Source organism: Triturus cristatus, chromosome 4_1 (assembly GCF_964204655.1).
Source record: "Triturus cristatus chromosome 4_1, aTriCri1.1, whole genome shotgun sequence".
NCBI lineage: Eukaryota > Metazoa > Chordata > Amphibia > Caudata > Salamandridae > Triturus > Triturus cristatus.
Genome location: NC_140585.1, coordinates 245,727,645 through 245,745,856, shown reverse-complemented (window position 1 = coordinate 245,745,856; position 18,212 = coordinate 245,727,645). Strand labels below are relative to the sequence as shown.

General features: G+C 44.9%; 1 protein-coding gene across 1 annotated transcript in view; it reads right to left on the bottom strand.

Annotated features, from left to right (window-relative positions):
- Window positions 1-17,925, bottom strand: part of LOC146854195 (protein FAM118A-like) — a 413,277-nt gene extending 395,352 nt beyond the window's left edge. The window contains exon 1 of the mRNA XM_085651031.1: window positions 17,720-17,925. The gene's annotated coding sequence lies outside the window, so the exon portion shown is untranslated. The remainder of the gene's footprint in view (window positions 1-17,719) is intronic.
- Between the last annotated feature and the right edge of the window lie 287 nt (window positions 17,926-18,212).

The window sequence follows — 18,212 nt, the reverse complement described above, 5'->3', positions numbered from 1 at the left end:
AGTTGCATGTCATGGGCGTAGGACAAGATGTTGATATTGTGAGAGCGGATGATGCTGTCTAGAGGGATCATGTATGCATTGAAAAGTGTCGGGCTCAGGGAGGTTCTTTGCGGAATGCCGCAGAAGAGGCTTTGGGTGTCCGAGGTGTACGGTGCCAGGCTGACTGATTGGGTTCTTCCAGTCGATTCGATCTGATTTAAGATCTGTATTTGGTTTGAAATAAGAACCATAAAAGTGCAAATTACAGTTCACAAACTACAGAAGATGGGACATTGTCATGTCGGTGTTACATCTGACATAGAGAGTGTAAAATATGGCACAGTGCATTGAGAATATTTAAAACTCTTGAGCAAAAGATGTCAATATATAATACAAAATGTAAAGTGCAGAATATAAGGTAAGGTAGCATATTGCAAACAGTAAAAATAAAATGAATACAGAATATCATACGGGCCCTAAAATATTCCTATGCTTAACGCCATAGCAAAACCACAGCATAGACCAGCATTTGTAAAACGTGGAACCAGCCAATTCATTATGAAGTGCACATGCAATTAAGTGAGATTAGATCAAACCTCTAAAGGATTACAAAGTGCCTGTGCAACCTAGTGAGTTGGTGGAGGGCTGATTAAAGGTTGCCCTATTGAGGTGACTCCTGGTTTGCCATTAGGCTCTACGAAAATAAAAACCTGTCACTAGGATCCACTATGTTAATATAAAAGAAATTTGAGAACCATCTGTACAGCACTCTCAGACCAACACTGTGGCACTATGCGCCTTGAGTCTCACCAGATCATGCTGGTGCTTTCCCAGGAATACAGCAATATGGTTATTCTATCAAGCTGTTGTTCACCAGTAGGGCTCTAAACCTTCAGTAGAAGTAGATAAAGGTTTGGACCATCAGAAAGTCTCATACAAATTCCAGAAGAAGGGTTGATTTCCATATAAATGAGGCAACATTAAAACTATTCAAAAGGTCCTCCAGAAAACAAAGGTATAGAAATAATTTTTATGATTCCTGATACTTGTAGCTAAAAACAAAGGTTTTAAATAGAGTTTCCTGATTCCACTATCAAAACGACAAAAAAGGATAAACTACATTGTTGTTTGAGTAGATCTTCCATCACACAGACATTTGACAGCTGCCACTGCCTATTGTTTCATTTTTGGGAAAGCTACCAAAACATGAACTATACCCATTCTTAGTTGTGTCAAGACAAATTGATGTTGGGTGTAAGATGTAAATGTTAGGTACCTCTAGAGGCCCTCAGTATGTGCCACCACAAGGTTTAAGCCCACTGATGGTTTGATACTGTTGTTGGCATGTCTGGCATCAGTAATTATTTTGTGTAATACAAGTTTTAATTCTCTTTTACTATAGGATGCTATGGTATTAGGTTCATTCAATGATAGAAACCAGTTCAGTTGGGCTACCCGTATGGAGATATACAAGTGCGTTGTCAGGGCCTAGACAATCCCTTACAATAACACCAAATTGAATGCACAGCTGAACGGGCCTAATTGCTAAGATATCTTGCAGTCAGGAAGAAGCAGATACATCACAGTGCATGTTTTGAATTCAGATGTCCTGTAGGCATTGGATGAGGATGGGTAGGAGTAAGATGCCAGGCTGATAGCTTGTGTACCATCGATTAAGAAGGAGTAGATCCAGTGGAGAGTGGGCCCTTGGATGCTAATTTCGTGCGGGTGCCTGATAAGGGTGGGGTGTGAGACTGTGTCAAATACTGCAGAGAAGTCCAGGAGGATGAGGGCCACTGGGTCACCTCGGTCCAGATCATACAGATATCATCTGTGGCAGTAATGAGGGCAGTTTCCATGCTGTGGTTGGGTCTGAAACCAGACTGAGTGGTGTTGAGTAGTTGGTGGTTGTTGAGATATTCGTGAGGTGTATGTTAATGATTTTCCCTAAGATGTTGCCCGGGAGTGGTAGCAGGGACATTGGTTAGTAGTTGGCGAGTAGTGAAGGGTCCACAGAGGGTTTCTTCAGCAAAGGTAGAACAGTTGCGGGTTTTCAAGCATCTGGGAAGGTCACAGAAGAGGTGGGGGCATTCAGAATGGGTGTGAGCATGGCGCTGATGGGTTGCAGTCCTCTGGAGAAAGTGTGGTGGGGCAGGGGTCCGATGGGACCCCTGAGTGAATGGACTTCATGGTGGCGGCATTTTCTTATGGGGTAATAATGGGTCATGTGGCTAGCACTGGTTCTTTGGATAAGATCAGGAGGTGTTTTGCGAGGTATATCAGGTCCGGTTGCAGGCTGAAGTTGATTTAAATGGCAATGAATTTTATGCTGAAGAATTGAGAGATTGTTGCAGAGGTCCTGCGAGAGAGTGATCGAGTTGGAGGCGGCCAATAGGGAGGTGAAATCTTTCACAATGCTGAAGATTTCTTTGCTTCTGTTGGTGCTGGAATCTAAGCGGTCCACCACTGCGGAGCATTTAGTGGCATTTGGTGGCACGGATCATTTTGTTGTAGCGTCTTACAGCAGATTTAAACATGCTCCTGTCTGCATTGACCTGGAACATTCTCCATTTGTGCTCCAGTTCCCATCAGTGGCGTTTCATCAGTCTTAACTACTCCAGGGTCAAGATCTTGTTTAACTACTGTGTTTCACGAGGGCCAAGGATTTGGCACAGTAAGGTAAGAGGGCTGAAGAATGGATCAGCTGCCTGTTTTTTTCTTTATGCACTTCCTTCTTCCAAAAAGCCCCCTAACAGTCTGTAACTTAAAGATCTTGAATAGCCATGAAATGTATCACTTACTGCATACTCTACTGCCAAAAGGTGCTGGCTATCAAATTCTGCCATGAGGAATACCTACTGTTAAAAGGGACTGACATAAAAATTCTGACCTACGGAGCTCTGGTGTAAGTGGAAGCCAGCAAAACTTACTGTGAATGTGGATGCCTACTATGAGTAACACTCTACCGTAAACTGGACCAGCACAAAGTTCTGATGGGAAATACACAATACTGGTAGTACAACTGACCAGTGACTGTAACAATACGCTCAACTTGAAGTTGATGACATGATATACACGACCCGGTTCCTTGGGTTTAATATTTCCTGCCGCCAAAGATGGGCTTCACTATTCATAGACACTAGCATGAAATTCCTGATGTGAGACACTCAACTGAGACCAGGGGTTGAGACTCAATATCTGCCATGAGGGATACTCTACTGTCAACTGGACCGGCATAGGGTTACTTATTTTTGACGCACAGTGCTGTTTAAGAGGTTTTTCACTGACTGTTTCATATTAAGAACATTGCTCATAGGGACGAACTTGCAATTATTGATGTCAAACACTCTCCTGAAGAAGGGAGTTTACCAGTGAATGCCTCCCATGGTGGGTGCACTGTAATGTCAACAGGGACCAGCCTAAAAAAGATGCCCTTCTGCTGATATCTGACATTAGGAGTCAGCATGAAATTAACGATGTGAGAGCCGCTCTGTCCAAAGTAGGGGCAGCCAATTAATGTATAGCGGAATACCCTACTGCCTATAGGACTTGGCAATAAAAGTCTGACATAAGGGAATCTGTGCTGGCAAGAAGCACCCACAAAAAAAGACTAACAACATGGATTCTAGTGGGTATATTTACAATGCCCCTGTGGCACTTTTATGCTGCCGGAGTGTCACTTTTGTGACACTCCAGAGGTGCAGTGTGCAGTCCCATATTTACAAGCCCATGCAAAGCCACCCTGCGTGGCTTTTCATGGCCTTGTAAATATGGAGTAAGGCAATGCCTTACTCTGCGTGGAAGCGCCTTTCCATGGGTGTTGCTATGGGTGTTCCATGCAACACCCATGGTTTCTTACTCTGCCCTGGATTTACAAAATAGCTTAAATCTGGGGCTGAGCCAAAACTAATGCCTTCCCAAAGCAGGCATAACAAGTAGAAATGTTTACATTTCTCCTCGTTTTTCCTCTTTCCACATGTGCAGAACACATAGAACGAGGAAAACACCTCCTTTGATTTTTTCTTTTGCAGAAAAGCGTCTTTTTCTGCACACAAACAAGCATGCCACCGGCACAATCATCCTTGCGCCATAGTGCATGGGTGTCTACGTTGGCGCTCGGCTGCAGTTTGTGCGCTGGCGCTTGCAGAAAAGACAGGAATACGCTGTATCTTGTAGATAGTCTGCATTCCTGCTCTTTTCTTTTGACATAGGGCAGTGCAGCTAGAAGGCTTGCGGCGCTGCCCTACGCCAAAATATTATAAACATGCCCCTTTGTGTCAATAAGACTAGCATTAAAAAACTGATGAGAGAGGCACTCTTCTGTCCATGGAGGCAGCACTACATGCCTGAGAAGAGGAAAACTTTACTCCTAGCCGGGGTGTTTTATTTTAACTTCTGTCCAGCATTGTGCAGGTCGCATGACAGAGGGTTTGAGGCTGCCTCTTGCTGCACAGAAACTGCTGCTCTCGTCAGCGGTACCATTGCCCTTTAATCGATTTCACAAGGGAAGGGGTGGAACACAGAGCAGGGAGCAAGCAAGGAGATGGAAGCACAAAGGAACGCAGCAGTCAAGTATAACAAATCAGAGGCAGTGAGGCACACAATACTGGATTAAGAAGAATGGGGGCGGGAGCATGGGTGTGTTGGCATGGCAGTCCATAAGATGGGGACAGCTATGGCGGAGGAGCGTCGCCCCACTGCAAATTCAAGCCTGAAAAATAAAAAATAAAATAATAAAAAACAATATTATCATTTTATTTTTGTCCTGTAGGCTGCTGAGCGTCTGAGCTAGTAGGGCGGGGCCATCCTGATGGACAACAGCAACAGCGGGGGAGGAGGAGTGGTGGGTACTGTAAGTTTGAATGTACGTTTGTCCAGCTGTCTTAGCACGGCCTAACGAACATACACACTTAGCAGCCTTTAACCCAAGCTGTTTGCACAGCTGGGTTGAAAACTGGCACAGGCGCCCAGTCCCTCTGTGAGCCTAAAACTAGCCCGCTCACACCCATCCAATAACATTAGCAGCATGAAAGCAGCGTCTGGATTGGCCAAGAGGAGGCTGGGAGCCTGTTTGCAGTGCTCCGCCATGGACTTCTGGGAGTCATGACTCGAGCACCTTAGTTTTACAGCTGCATCAACAATGATGGTACCAGCTGCCTCACTCGTCACACACAACTGTCTGGGATACGAGAGGCATAGTATTCTGTTTTAACCACCAGCTTCACTTTGGAGGAGGGAGAACATGTCAAGGGTACAAACCTGGAACACATGAACATGAAAGAAACAAGGTCCTGGTGTGAGGAGCACATGATACCCTCCAGCAGCCAGGAATGTGCATGGCTCTCAAATAGACATGACAAAGGGGACCCTATGCAGACAGACAATGGTCTTGGACTGGCACAGAGTACCTCATCTGGCGCAGAGTGCTCCTGGCGGTTACAGAGTACTCCCGACCAGTCTGGCATAGAGTATACTAAGTCTTTTAAACGAAGTTCCTGGCTGCTACTATCCCTCCCTAGCTGACAGAGAATGCACTGGGCTGGCACAAAGTGCTTCCAGATTTCATAGGGGCAACCCTGGCTGTCAGATGGCATCTCTGCACTGTGTGAAGCGTGTGTTGCCGGCTCGTGCCCCCAGGGCCTCTGCCATGAAGCCTGACCGGGAACTCACCAAGAGCAAGCAACCCGAGAGAGAGGGCAGTAATCCTGGGACCGTGGTCACGAGCAGCATCAGCAGAGGGGGGGGATAGAATCCTTCCTGCTCCGGCAGCTCTAGCACCAAAAGGAGGGGCCACCACCCCGTCCCTTCACCACCAGCTCCTGCACAAGTAAGAGACTGAGTACAGTGAGTTCACTGCCCAATACGATATTTCCTCAATGTGCACTGGGGTGTTTATTTAGAGATTAGACAAAATTATTAAATGTGCAGGACATATACGATTGTGTTTTTAGGTCTCGCCTTGGCAGAGCATACGCTGCATGCGCTGTCTCAGCGAGACCTAAAGTAATCTCTATATGTTGGCAAGCAGCCGGTAGTTTCTCCTGACGCTTGCCATTTGCTGAATGTTCGTATCGCTTTTGTTACCTTTGTTTTGTTGGCTGTTGATGTCCAACTGACTTCCGTGTAGTCCGGAAGCCGCGGCCACCAACTACAGTTTTCATCCGCACTGTTGCAAGGAGCCGGTGTGTGCGAGGGGTGTGCAGCGCATGCTGCTTGTTTATGTTGTCCTCTAAGAAGCTCAAGAGCTGTGCGGGCTTGAATCTCTTCCCCTCGTTGTACTCGCACCTCCCTTCAGTGGGTGGGTTGGGTGCTTCAGTGGGGGGTGCCCGCCAGTTCCTCTCAGTAAAGCCGGTGCAGCGGGGTCCGAGACAGCGGGAACATTCTGGAGGGTCCTGCGGCCGGACATCCCTGATGGTAAGTGGATGCTTAGCTGAGGCCCTGCCCAGCTGCACTGCGCCTTCTCTGTGGCGCTGCCCGCAGCAGCTTGCGTCATGGCCGTGTCGCCTTCTGCAGACCTTAGCAGCAGGCCTTCGAGCGCCTCCAGCGTGCATAGTACTCTCTTGCTGAATTAGGCCTGCTGCATGGTTCAAGTTGCCGCCTCCCGCCCGATGGAGCACGTTCCCGCTTTGGCTGCGCACCCTTTGCCTTGTTGCCTTCCATGCACCCTTTGCACCTACCACAGCTCGGTCGGTAATGCTCTTCCTCAATCCTGCTGAGAGGGCATACTGGACACTCGCCTTTAAGGCGGAAACTATCCAGGACACAACACTTCTCGGGACCTACATGATGTCTCGTATGCAGGCACTGAGGAACAAGCAATGCACGCTCAAGTTTTCAATGCCGGGATTCCATGGCCCCCCCCTCAGTCTGTGGACACTGTTGGTGATAGTCTTAATGTGCAATAATTTTGAACTGTTTGTGGTTAAACGCGTCCGTCTCACATTTAAAGGGGCATATATTTGCACAAAGTAGTGGTCTGGAAACCGTACGCCTTTCCTGGACGCTCTTCCTTAACTTTCTGTAGTCACACTTCCGATTTTACTGGCACTCCTCCTTCCAGGTCCACATGCCTTCCTCCAGTTCTGCCCCTGCTGTACTCTATCAGGCGTTTAAAGGAAGCATTCATCCGTGTCAGAGTGCTACAAAATAAAGCCTGTCTGAGAACGTTAAAGCCCGAACCCAGCAAGCTCCGAACCCGCCCCTTTTGCTCGTGTTCATCCAGCCTCTCACACTTCGATCAACTACTCATCCATCCACCAATCTCTTCACAAATGTGCACATTCATCCATATGCTCACTCATTTATCCCTAGTGCATCGATCAATTCTATGGTTGACACGCGCCCATTCACTCACTCATTATGCACCCACCTAGAGGCCTGTGCGCTTGCATACCTTTATGAACTAGTTACTCAGTGACCCACTACCTCATCCACTCATTATCCCATCTATCCACCACCATGCAATGTATCAACCCTCACTCAGTCTTCCGCTCACTCACTATTGTTAAGACAATATTATTGGTGTTTTTACCGATTCAGTGACTACCTGTAAACTGCATAACCATGGACTGACCAAGTTGTTGGTCTGTGTACTGAGGTACTCGTATGATTTCTAGTTTAGGGAAGACATAGGGCAACAGTGAGTTTTGTTCTCATGCATGTGGTGTTTGGACTTGCCACAGTTCGAGTTACTGGTCCCTGTGCCCTTTGAACTTGAGTATGAGAGGGGCATCCTTTTTGTAATTATTAGTGTTCCATTGTCCTGAAACGGTGAATGCGTGTGAGGAGGCATTATGGAAATTTAAAAATCAAGAGAGATTTATTCAATATTCTCTCCAGACTCACAAGCGGGCTCAGTCTTATTTCTGTCAGTAGGGGGTGCTGTGCTGTAGGCAGGCCATCTCCTGTGGTTAGTGAGTTGCAGGCCTGTGTAACACTCTACTCAGGTTGCCCGCTTCTCTCCCTCTTTGTTGAACACATCTCCATACCTATAGGTAGGTGTAAGATGCATTAAAAATGCAATAGGTCTCGCCTTTCATTAACTTAAAGCCATTTGGTTTGTTATACAATACCATTAGCAAAGCAAATGGCTTTAACTTAATCAAAGACGAGACCTATTGCATTTTCAATGCTTGTTTAAGATCTGTCCTTTGTTATTATTTTAATCAAAATTATATAAACTCGCTGTCAATTTACATTTTGGTCTGGACATCATTTTGGACTGAAGCCCAAAATGGCCGACTGTTGAGGAGCTCCCGTGGGGAGCTCCCGGGCTGGGGATCTCCTTATGGCATAAATCCCCAGGAAAAAGCCCCCCCCCCATTGAGCTACCACCCATTGGGATCCTTTGGAAGTATCCTGTAATCCTGCAACGCCGCCCCAATGCAAAGTCTGTGCAAAATTCGAGCAGTAACAAGAAGGATCGCCGCAGGCAAAATCCAGCAACATGGCTGATTGCACAGCTCAGAAGATGTGAAGATCCAGATCTGGAATCACCTATCTGGTGTAAATCCACACCCTCATCCTAACATATGTGCGCTGTCACCGCAAGTTGTTGGTACAACAGTATTTCAACCACTTTGGGAGACTGGGATTGCTGCCTGTGCATTGGTGATCCCAGCGCACTCACAGCAGGGGCGTAACAAAGGCACCTGCAGCCCCCGCGGTGCAGGGGGCCCCGAGCTCCGGGGAGCCCATACAGCCCACTACCCTGTCAGCAGAGCTCCTGAGTGTGGTTGGAGGGGGCCCCCTCCGTGCACTTTGCAGGTGGGCCCCCTCATTTATTTTATTTATTTATTTATTTTATTTTATTTATAGGTTTATACCGCGCTAGAATCGACTCTTAACAAGAGTATCTCTGCGCACAGGGATAGAGAGAAGAAGGATAGAAAATAAGCAACTGCAGGAGGAATATCGTATAGCTCAGTTCAGTTCAACATACAAAATTGGCATAGCTGACAGATTACTAGAATAGAAACGTTTTGAGTTTTTTCCTAAAAACAAAGAGTTCTGAGCATTGCCTGAGCTCAAGAGGGAGTTTCTTCCATAATATAGGACCGGCCACCGACAAGGCTTTCCCACCATGTCTGCTCCTCTTAATAGTAGGTACTTTAAGTAGGAGTTGGCTACTGGACCTAAGAGACCGAGTGGGGTTGTACGGAGTAAATTTGTGCTTCCAGTAAGAGGGTCCAGACCCATGTATGGTTCTATGGATAAGACAGCATGTCTTAAAAGTAATCCTCTTACGGACCGGGAGCCAATGTAATTTGTCAAGGAGTGGTTTAGAAGGAGTTCTTGGGGGGGCATTCAGTACAAGTCTAGCCGCGGTGTTTTGTATCACCTGGAGTTTTGCCAGGACTCCCTCATTGGCTGACAGCAGGAGTCCATTGCAGTAATCCAGGCAGCTCAACACTAGTGCCTGTACCAAGGTTTTTCTGGTGGAATCAGGCAATAGTGGAAACACTTTGCGTAGAAGTCCAATTACATAAAAACATTGGCCAACCACCCAATTGCCATGCTGTTTGAAGGTGAGCTCCCGATCAAGACGAACACCCAGGTTTTTTACGACCAATTTAGGTACAGGTACTTGACCGAGCTCACATGGCCACCACTCCGGAGTCCACAGAGTTCTAACCTCCCCAAAAAGCATTACTTCGGTCTTATTCACATTACATTGAAGATAGTTAGACTTCATCCAATTCGCTACAGCCTTCATGCCGTCTGAGAAGGGTACCTTCACTTCGTCGGTAAGATGTTTAAAAGGGAATAAGAGCTGCGTATCATCAGCATAGGAGACAGGGACAAACCCAAAGTCTCTCAATATGCTGGCCAGGGGTGCCACGTAGATGTTAAAAAGAGTCGGGCTTAGGCAAGAGCCCTGTGGCACCCCCTTGGTGATATAAGTTTCAGTCGACCGAAATGAGCCCATGCTAACGGCTTGGGTGCGGTCAGATAGAAAACTCTTTAGCCAGTTGAGCGCTATGCTCTCAATCCCAATTGCGGCCAGACGTTCGATTAAGATTTTATGAGATATCGTATCGAACGCCGCCGATAGATCCAACAGTACCAAGATCGCAGAATACCCTTGATCCTGATACATGTGCAGGTCATCTGTCACGGATAGCAGGGCCTCAAGTTTTGTTACGCCACTGACTCACAGCAACAGCTGCAGCAATGCCAGAGTTGGATCCCAATGGGGTGAGAGAGCCTGAGAAACCGTCTGCCACCATCGCATCTCCTGAGACCGCCACTCTTACAAATTCAGCTGCTGGATTTATTTTGCCCTGATTTTCAGCTGGCTCCGAAACATCACTCCCCAGCCAAGGGGTTGGGGTCCGGGCCTGCGCTCAGAAAGCGATGGAGAAACCTCTAGGAGCCTCACTTTTCCGGGTGCGCCCTGCCATCCTGGTGCAGAACTTCTTCTCACAGATGAACCCCTGTTTGTGCCACGCCCCCCTACTGACTGCAGGGGCTAATCAATGCTCCCCCACCTGCCCCTGCATGCTTGCAACTCACCTGAGGAGATGGAGAGAGCGAGGCGGCCATGCTGTTCCTATTGACTCCCCTCAATTCTGTCAGCCTCCTTCGGCCTGCTGCTATAGACCAGCCCTTGGAGCCATAATCTGCTCACGCCGACCCAGTGACGGTGGGTCAGAGTGAGAGCTAGTGGGGAGGATTTCTAGCCCCATAAATGTGCATGGATCTGCAAATTTTTTTTTTTTAAAAGACAGGAAAGTGGAGAGAAAGAAGAGGGCGAAGCCATGATAAAGAAAATGAGGAGGCCATGATGTCCCCACCCGTGCACTCCACAGCTGCCAGCCTCCCCTAGCGCTGAGCTGGCCCCAGCGCCATAAGCTATTCTCAAGGTCCCAGGAGCGTTGAGGCAACTGGGTTAACAAGCGTGGAAGACATCTGGCACCACCAGCTTGGGGATCTCTCCAGGCTCTAGATCACCACCTGTGAGTGCCACAACACCCTCAAGGCCGGGCTGAAAGCAAGAACTCCAGCAATGGCATGAAGATCATGCTTTGTAAATATGTAATATACATTTGTCCAACCATAATTGCTTCAACTTTTCTTAAAATGTAATCTTGAGTGAATTTGCAACTTGTATATATGTAACTCTAACCACTGGTATCTGTAGTAGACATATGTACTTGCTACCACCTTTGTGAGTTAAAGGTTTATCTGTTATGTATCTTTTATGTAATTCATGTACTTTGAAGTCCTTATGTAAGCGCTCTGAAATCTTACAACTGGTTCTACTGTAAAGCGCTCTGAAACCTTCGGGTAAAGTTTGCGCTATATAAAAACGCATAAATAAATAAATCACAAGTCGTGTGACAGTCTCTATAAAACATTGGCATGATTATTGCTCAGTAGTACATCATCATCTTCAAAAGAATAGAGTCTAAACAAAAAAAACAAATAAAATAATGTTCTCTCTGATGTAAATAATGTCTTTCTTCAGCTGGTGTTAAGAGTCAATGTCTCTTTTGTCAGCTGGTGTTAAGAGTCACTCTTGAGTACTTTGGGCGTGAGATCCGGTATTAGGTATTAAAGGATTAGTCACTGCAGACGAAGGGCAGACTTCGCTGCCGTCCCACATCGGAATAGTGTTAGACCTTTCCCTACCCATCTAGGCTCTCCTCTGGTCGAACTGTGACACTCCCAGCGTGTAAATCTCATCACTCCTGAATGCGCAGTACTTCCCACAACGTGTGAATATTTCAACACTCTTGCGTGGGCAGTATATTCCTCCACTGTGGACATTACCAGGTGTGGCAATGCATTCAAGCACTATGTTCAGTGTCATGTCATGTTAAACAATGTGCTCCGTCACGTGTACAAGGGGATTTCTGTTCAAAATTAAATTCTCTCTGTTCACATTATGAGGCAGATTTACAAGCCCCTTGCGACTCTTTTGCGTCGCCGTAAACAATGCAGCTAATTTACAACGTGACGCATCTAGGGAGATGTGTCACGTTGTAAAGCCCTGCGTCCCATTATACCTGCGCAATGGCCATAGAAATGTACGTGGTAAGCGCCATCCCAGGTGTGGCATCCCCTCAGTACACAGCGTAGTATACAGTAACTGGTATACAGTAACTGGAGTGATCCACATTTCATCAAATGTAAGAGAGGTTTTCAAGGATTTAATTTATTCAATTTTCATAAATTAGTCTTCATGTGTGTTTTGTTCACATGATATCAACAATATAAAGCTTCAGGTGAAACAAGAGGCTGTGCTGTAACTTGTTTGTCCCGATGCATTTCAGGCTCATGGGAGCCCTTCATCAGGGGAATATTAAACACCTAAATAAATGAAGCAAGGAAAAAATCTGTGTCACTGAGTGGCAATGGTGATGTCCTTTAAATCAGTTGTGCAAATACATCAATAGTAAACGTGTAAGAAAATGTCAACAAACTTGGGATTGTGGATCGACTCTCATGAATGGTACATGAAACCAGTTTAAAAACTCCCATGAAAAAGAACCTGTTAACAGCCCTTGTTTTAAACGTGAACCACCGTGCAGCAGATAAGTTTAAAAGTAGCTAACGAAGGTATCAGTATGGCTAAATGGTGACCAAATGAAAACATGCTGATTTGAGTCATGCTTAGAAAGGTTAGTATGGAATATGAACATGCAGTATTCCTGAAATTAACATGTTGGAAACAGAAAACGCGTTGAAGAGAGACACTGTGAACCGTGATGCACCGAGTGGATTGAAAAAGGTGAGAAGTTACAAACGGGGATGTCCGTGTGACTGAACCAGAAATGTGATCGGATTTGAAACGTGTTTGCATTGGGTCATGCTGGACTGGAAGGGAACCAGCATAGTGGAAAAAAAGCAACAAACATGCTATGCTCCGATTCTTTGACCAAAAACGATAGTAGAGTACCAAAAAAAACAAATTGCAGTAAAACTGTGAACTGCAGTAAAGCAGTACAGTAGAACATTTCTTACCGGTGTCGGTAGATCATAAGGTTCACAAACTAATTCACAGATTCACAAACTAATCCACACCAAACCGTTCATCCGAGCCGAATGTGAAGGGGTTTAAAACAGGCCGAGAAACGAGAAGACCGAAAACCAAAAATTGACTCATGCGAAAAAGAGTGATTAAGCTGAGTGACCGTATCTGCCATTTCGCAATGGAAATGTGTATGTTACGGTGAAGCTAACATGCGACATGAAGAAAACTGAAGCAGTGTGAATGCTGGTTGTGAGAGTGAGCGTTCTCAAAAATAAGAAACCTGTGATGGGCAGATAAAAGATTGAATAGAGAGGAGGCATGTAAATGCTGGTTGTAAGGATGCGCGTTATCAGTAAGTGAGAAACCTGCGATAGGCTGATGAAAGGTGAATGGAAATTCTATAAATGTAGAAAGCCTAAAAGAAATGCAGTTGGTATCAGGTAATGTAAAAAAAAGGGTGTGAAAGTGGTATGGAATGGGGCAGTTGTTTACATGGTACACAACCACGGACGTAAATCCTGTGGACGGGCTGCAAGAAACTCACTGGGCATCACAAAATACAAAAGTGTTGACATGGGTTGACAAATTGGTGAAGGTATCATTGGGGCAATTGGAAAATGAACAATGTCGTGGTTAAATGTACATCCTTGTGACAATCATTATGAGTTCTTGGTGGTTTGAACAGGTGGTGAACTGTCTGATTAAAGAAAGCAGCTGTATTCCATTTGATCATTCAGCCCGTTTGCACTTAGAGTGTCTAGTAATCTGATCCAATGTATTTTTCTCTGTAAAAGAAGCTTGGTCATGTTGGTACCCACACGTGATGCCACGGTCTCAAGAACCAAGAAACGTAGTTGGCTGATGTTTGATTACATGACTGAAAATGCATGGCTACACAGGATTTCTGGTTATGGGTACGAATGTTACTTTTGTGTTCATTCAGTCTTGTCTTGGTTTTACGTTCAGTTTTACCGATGTATGCCAAGCCACAAGGGCATTTCAACATATAAATGACGTTCTTGCTGTCACCGTTGCCGGTTGTACGTAATTTGATTTTGTTGCCCTTGCGTGGGTGGGTGATATGGTTCTCCTTGATGATATTATTACAATTGTTGCAACTGTAACATGGAATCGTTCCTTTGCACGACTGTTGGGTGGTTCTAGGTCTGGGGGTGGATAAGATTTCTTTGATGTTTTTGCTGCGTTCATATGCGAACATAGGGGTATTGACAGAGATACCTTTAAAATCTGGTTCCATTTGTACCGTTGGCCAGTATTTCATGATCAGTTGACACTAGGACCATGCGATCCTGTTTGTTGGGTCAGGTGGTTGGTGTCAAAAGTCAATGTTTATGGGCAGTTTGTCTGGGTCAGAAACTATTTTTTTGACATGTAACAGTTGCGAATATGATAGATGCCGTTTCAAAGATACCTGATGGAAACTATTGAAATCCAACAAGTTATTACGATCCGTGACAAACGGGGGTTTGAGTAGGTTTTTGTGAATTTTGGGCAGCATATTGAAGGTTGGACATCTTGGATTTTCTTGGAGTAAATATCTTCTGTCATTTTCAGTGATAGTTCCTTTTGAAACAGCTGATTCTAAAAGAATTTTCAGGGTTTGTGTGAATTCATTAGTGGGATTTTTCAAAGTCTCATGTAAGTTGAGGAGTCACATACATGTTCCTTAGCGCTTTGGAAATAATACGCAGAATCCATGATTACTATAGCTCCTTTCTTGTCTGCCATTGTACATCTGATGTCCATATTGGTGGCAATATTTGTCAGAATCCCACATTCCTTCATGGTTAGATTTCAATGTTTGGATTTGTTCCCTTTGTGCAAGTCAGGTAGATGGTGTCTGACAATGGTTTCGAATGAATCCCGCATTTTATGGCTGACAGGAGCCATGAATGAACTTTTGGTTCTTAATCCTTTCAGTCTGTCTTCATCATCTGGTAACCAATGTTCAACTAGATGAGAAAAGAAATGCTTGAGACGAAGCGTGCGCATGAACCTGAAAAAGCTCACCTCAAGTTCCAATGGGTTGGGGTGGTAGGTTGGAACGAATGATGTTCCCTTCCTTAAGGTGTCCATTTCAATTTGACTCAATTGTTGTGAAGAGACGTTGATCACCAACTCATGTTCATTCATGTTTTGTGCCTCCTGGTTGTTCTCTTTGGAGCAGCTGGGTCGGTGGCAGTTTCTTGGTTTGTTCTTGCCCCGCCTGGTTCATCGGTTTGCAGCGGGCCTTGTCCTAAAAAAGGGCCCTGTGGGGTGGGTTGTTCGATGGTGTGTCTAAACCACCATTTTGCAGTGAAATTACAACATTTCACTGCGTCACTCTAAGCCGTCACTGCGTCGAAATCCCTACGCCTGCTCAGACCAGGCGTAAGGAATGACGCAGGGCTTTTTGAATGGGAATCACCTATCTGTTGTGGCGCATTGCTGGAGTTGCGTCACTATCATGAGCAACTCTAGCAATGCGTCACTTTTGGGCCAACAGATGCATCAGAATTTCTGACGCATTTGTTAATCCTTGCACCATTGAACACTGTATTGTAAATACAGCGCATCCATGTTGGCGCAAGGACAGCTGGCGCTGGTGCAATGAAACTGACGCATCTCATCTATGCAGATGCGTCAGTTCCTTGTAAATCTGCCCCTATGAATATATCTCCCCGCATGTATAAAGCGTATATTCTATCTCCCAAATGTTATTCCCTATCATCATATTACTCCTTCTCCTTGGAATGCAGTAACTTCTCGCCAAAATATTTTTTTTCTCCCCAGAAATTTCTTTCTCAGCACTGAAATACCTCTTCCTCAACAAAATATCAATTGTAGGACCCGCAAAAAAACTTTCCTCAAAAAATTGTACACCCTTTTCTTCACAAAGGTCTGCCTTCTTCTTCCCACCACTTCCTTCACAGGAGTCCTTCACATATCAAAGATTCACTATGTACATTTTGATCAAGTGCTAAGTAATTTATTAGTGGAGGTAGGGACACTGTTTGGGGGCGGGTGGACCAGTGGGGAAAAGGAGTATGGTGTAGAGTTGATGGCACGGTTATGACACCGAAGTGCAATAGATGGAAATGAAAGACCTTTACTGTCAAGGGCACAGGAAATGTACTTGACAGGAGCAGGGACACGCTTTATGAAGTCCTTTTTTATGCAAAGATAAGTGTGGCAGGACATATGTGTATGCATGTATACCTGCATGCCTGTGTGTTTCAGGAGGAAAACATTCTGAATTGAAATAATTCCATTTTCTAAAGGGAGAGGAAGAACTTTGTAGTAAAGACGGAAAGTCATTTTGTTGTTTCGCTCTAAATTGTCACTGCAAAGACACTGGTTTGCCATATACAATAAATTAAATTTAAGGTATTAAAATTAAAACCTGAACAAGTATTGTTATTCTGCTTTCAGGGCCTTCTGTAACTGTTAAGTAAACTGTACAGTCACTTTACCGCAGAAACACGCCCTGTGAAAACCAGAGAATTAGAATATCATATATTTAATGCTGCAACTTTGCAACACTATCATTCTTTTCATGGGACAGTATGGCTACTCCAAGTAGCACCAAATCCGTTGCAGACAGAAAGAAACAACTCCTAATAGCCCAACACTTTCAGTAGAAACGGAGTGCGCTCCGCTGCTGTGGATTTTCATATGGCCCCAACGGAGAATCTACCTCTAGCCAGGGTCTAGAAGAGGCAGTCATATCTTAAAATATAATTTAATCAACATTCCTCAGAAATCAGCCAATAAAAATTTAATATATAAGCAAATAAAACAGCATTTTAATGTTTTTGACCTTTAAAACAAGGTACGCATAACTAAACCCATACACGTGTTACACATAAGGAACACAGTAATGTCCTGGTGGTGTAACATGCAGGGTGACGCAGGGCAGTGATGTGATAATTCTGCATAGAGCCCACCCACGTTCATACTGACGGATGTTTTGCCTTATTTTATGTGAGCAGAAAGGGGCGCGTGCTAACATGTAAAGCTGCCTCTGAAATCTCTTTATTGATGTCAGAACTACACTTTCACAATTGCCTTATTAACCTTCTTCAATTCTCAAATTTACTCGAAAATGTACCATTTGCCTACTTTTTTTTCAAAATTTTCTCAGGGGGCGAGAACAATCCAAACTCCACTTATGAGAGTTGTGCTCGTTCTTTACGCTCGCTCACCAGGGCACTCAAGAACTTTTATGCACCCCCTACCACTTTCAAATGTCACCAGCCGCCACTGGAAGTAAAAGAAACAGGGAATTTCTTAGGGTCTCTCCAGTGTTTTTGGGCACCGTAGCAATATGTTGGTGGCCAGGCCGGTGGTGCCAAATGCGGTTTAGTTGCGTCAAAAAAGACGTTTCTGGACGCAGTGGACTTTAGACACCCAGACTCACCCCTAGCACTGATATACAAATACATACAGTTCTTCAGCTCACAGCATAAGTCAATAAAAAACACAGAAAAACATCGTTCGGCGGAAATAAAATGGGAAAATTAGCAAATACAATGTAGGCATAACTTCAAAACGATCAGGGGGAGAGGGTGGCGAACGCCTGATATTATTATAATACTCTAATATTATCGCCCCATATTAACACGAAAATAATAATTGTGTGTATTTTCTTCACACATATACACATATATATTGTATATTATATATATATATACACATTTGACATATACACACATATACACATATATTTTTGCATTCCAGATTCCCCTTAACGGTCCCTACCTGTGTGTTTTTTTCTGTTGAGAGAGCAGAAAAGAAATGGTTTTGACCTTCATGTGCAGAGGGAACTGAGGCGCATGTGTAAATATGACTGTGGCTGACTTAATATTTAAAACGTTGCTTCTTCGAGAGGATCTGTCCTTGTGTTCCTGTAATGCTGCTTTTGAATAGTTGGTTTTCGGTCCCTCTCGAAGCCCCCTGCTGCTTTCTCCTTGATGTTAATAGCAGCCTGGCGGTGATGGGAAAAAAGCAGCCGAGAGAGCGAGGCTTGTTGTCTTTGGGCTGGTGACGTCATAGAGGGTAGCAGGAGACAAGCCATTGGTCACCACAACACGATGACTTCAGGCCACTGCCTAGAAAGCTTGGTTGCCCTGGATATCGCTGTCAACGTTCTAGAAGAGAGCAGCGTTGATTTTGAAGCCTGTGCAATGTTTCAACACACGAGAAATAATTGAGAAATCTTTCAGAAGTACACTTATTATTAATTTTGATTCCG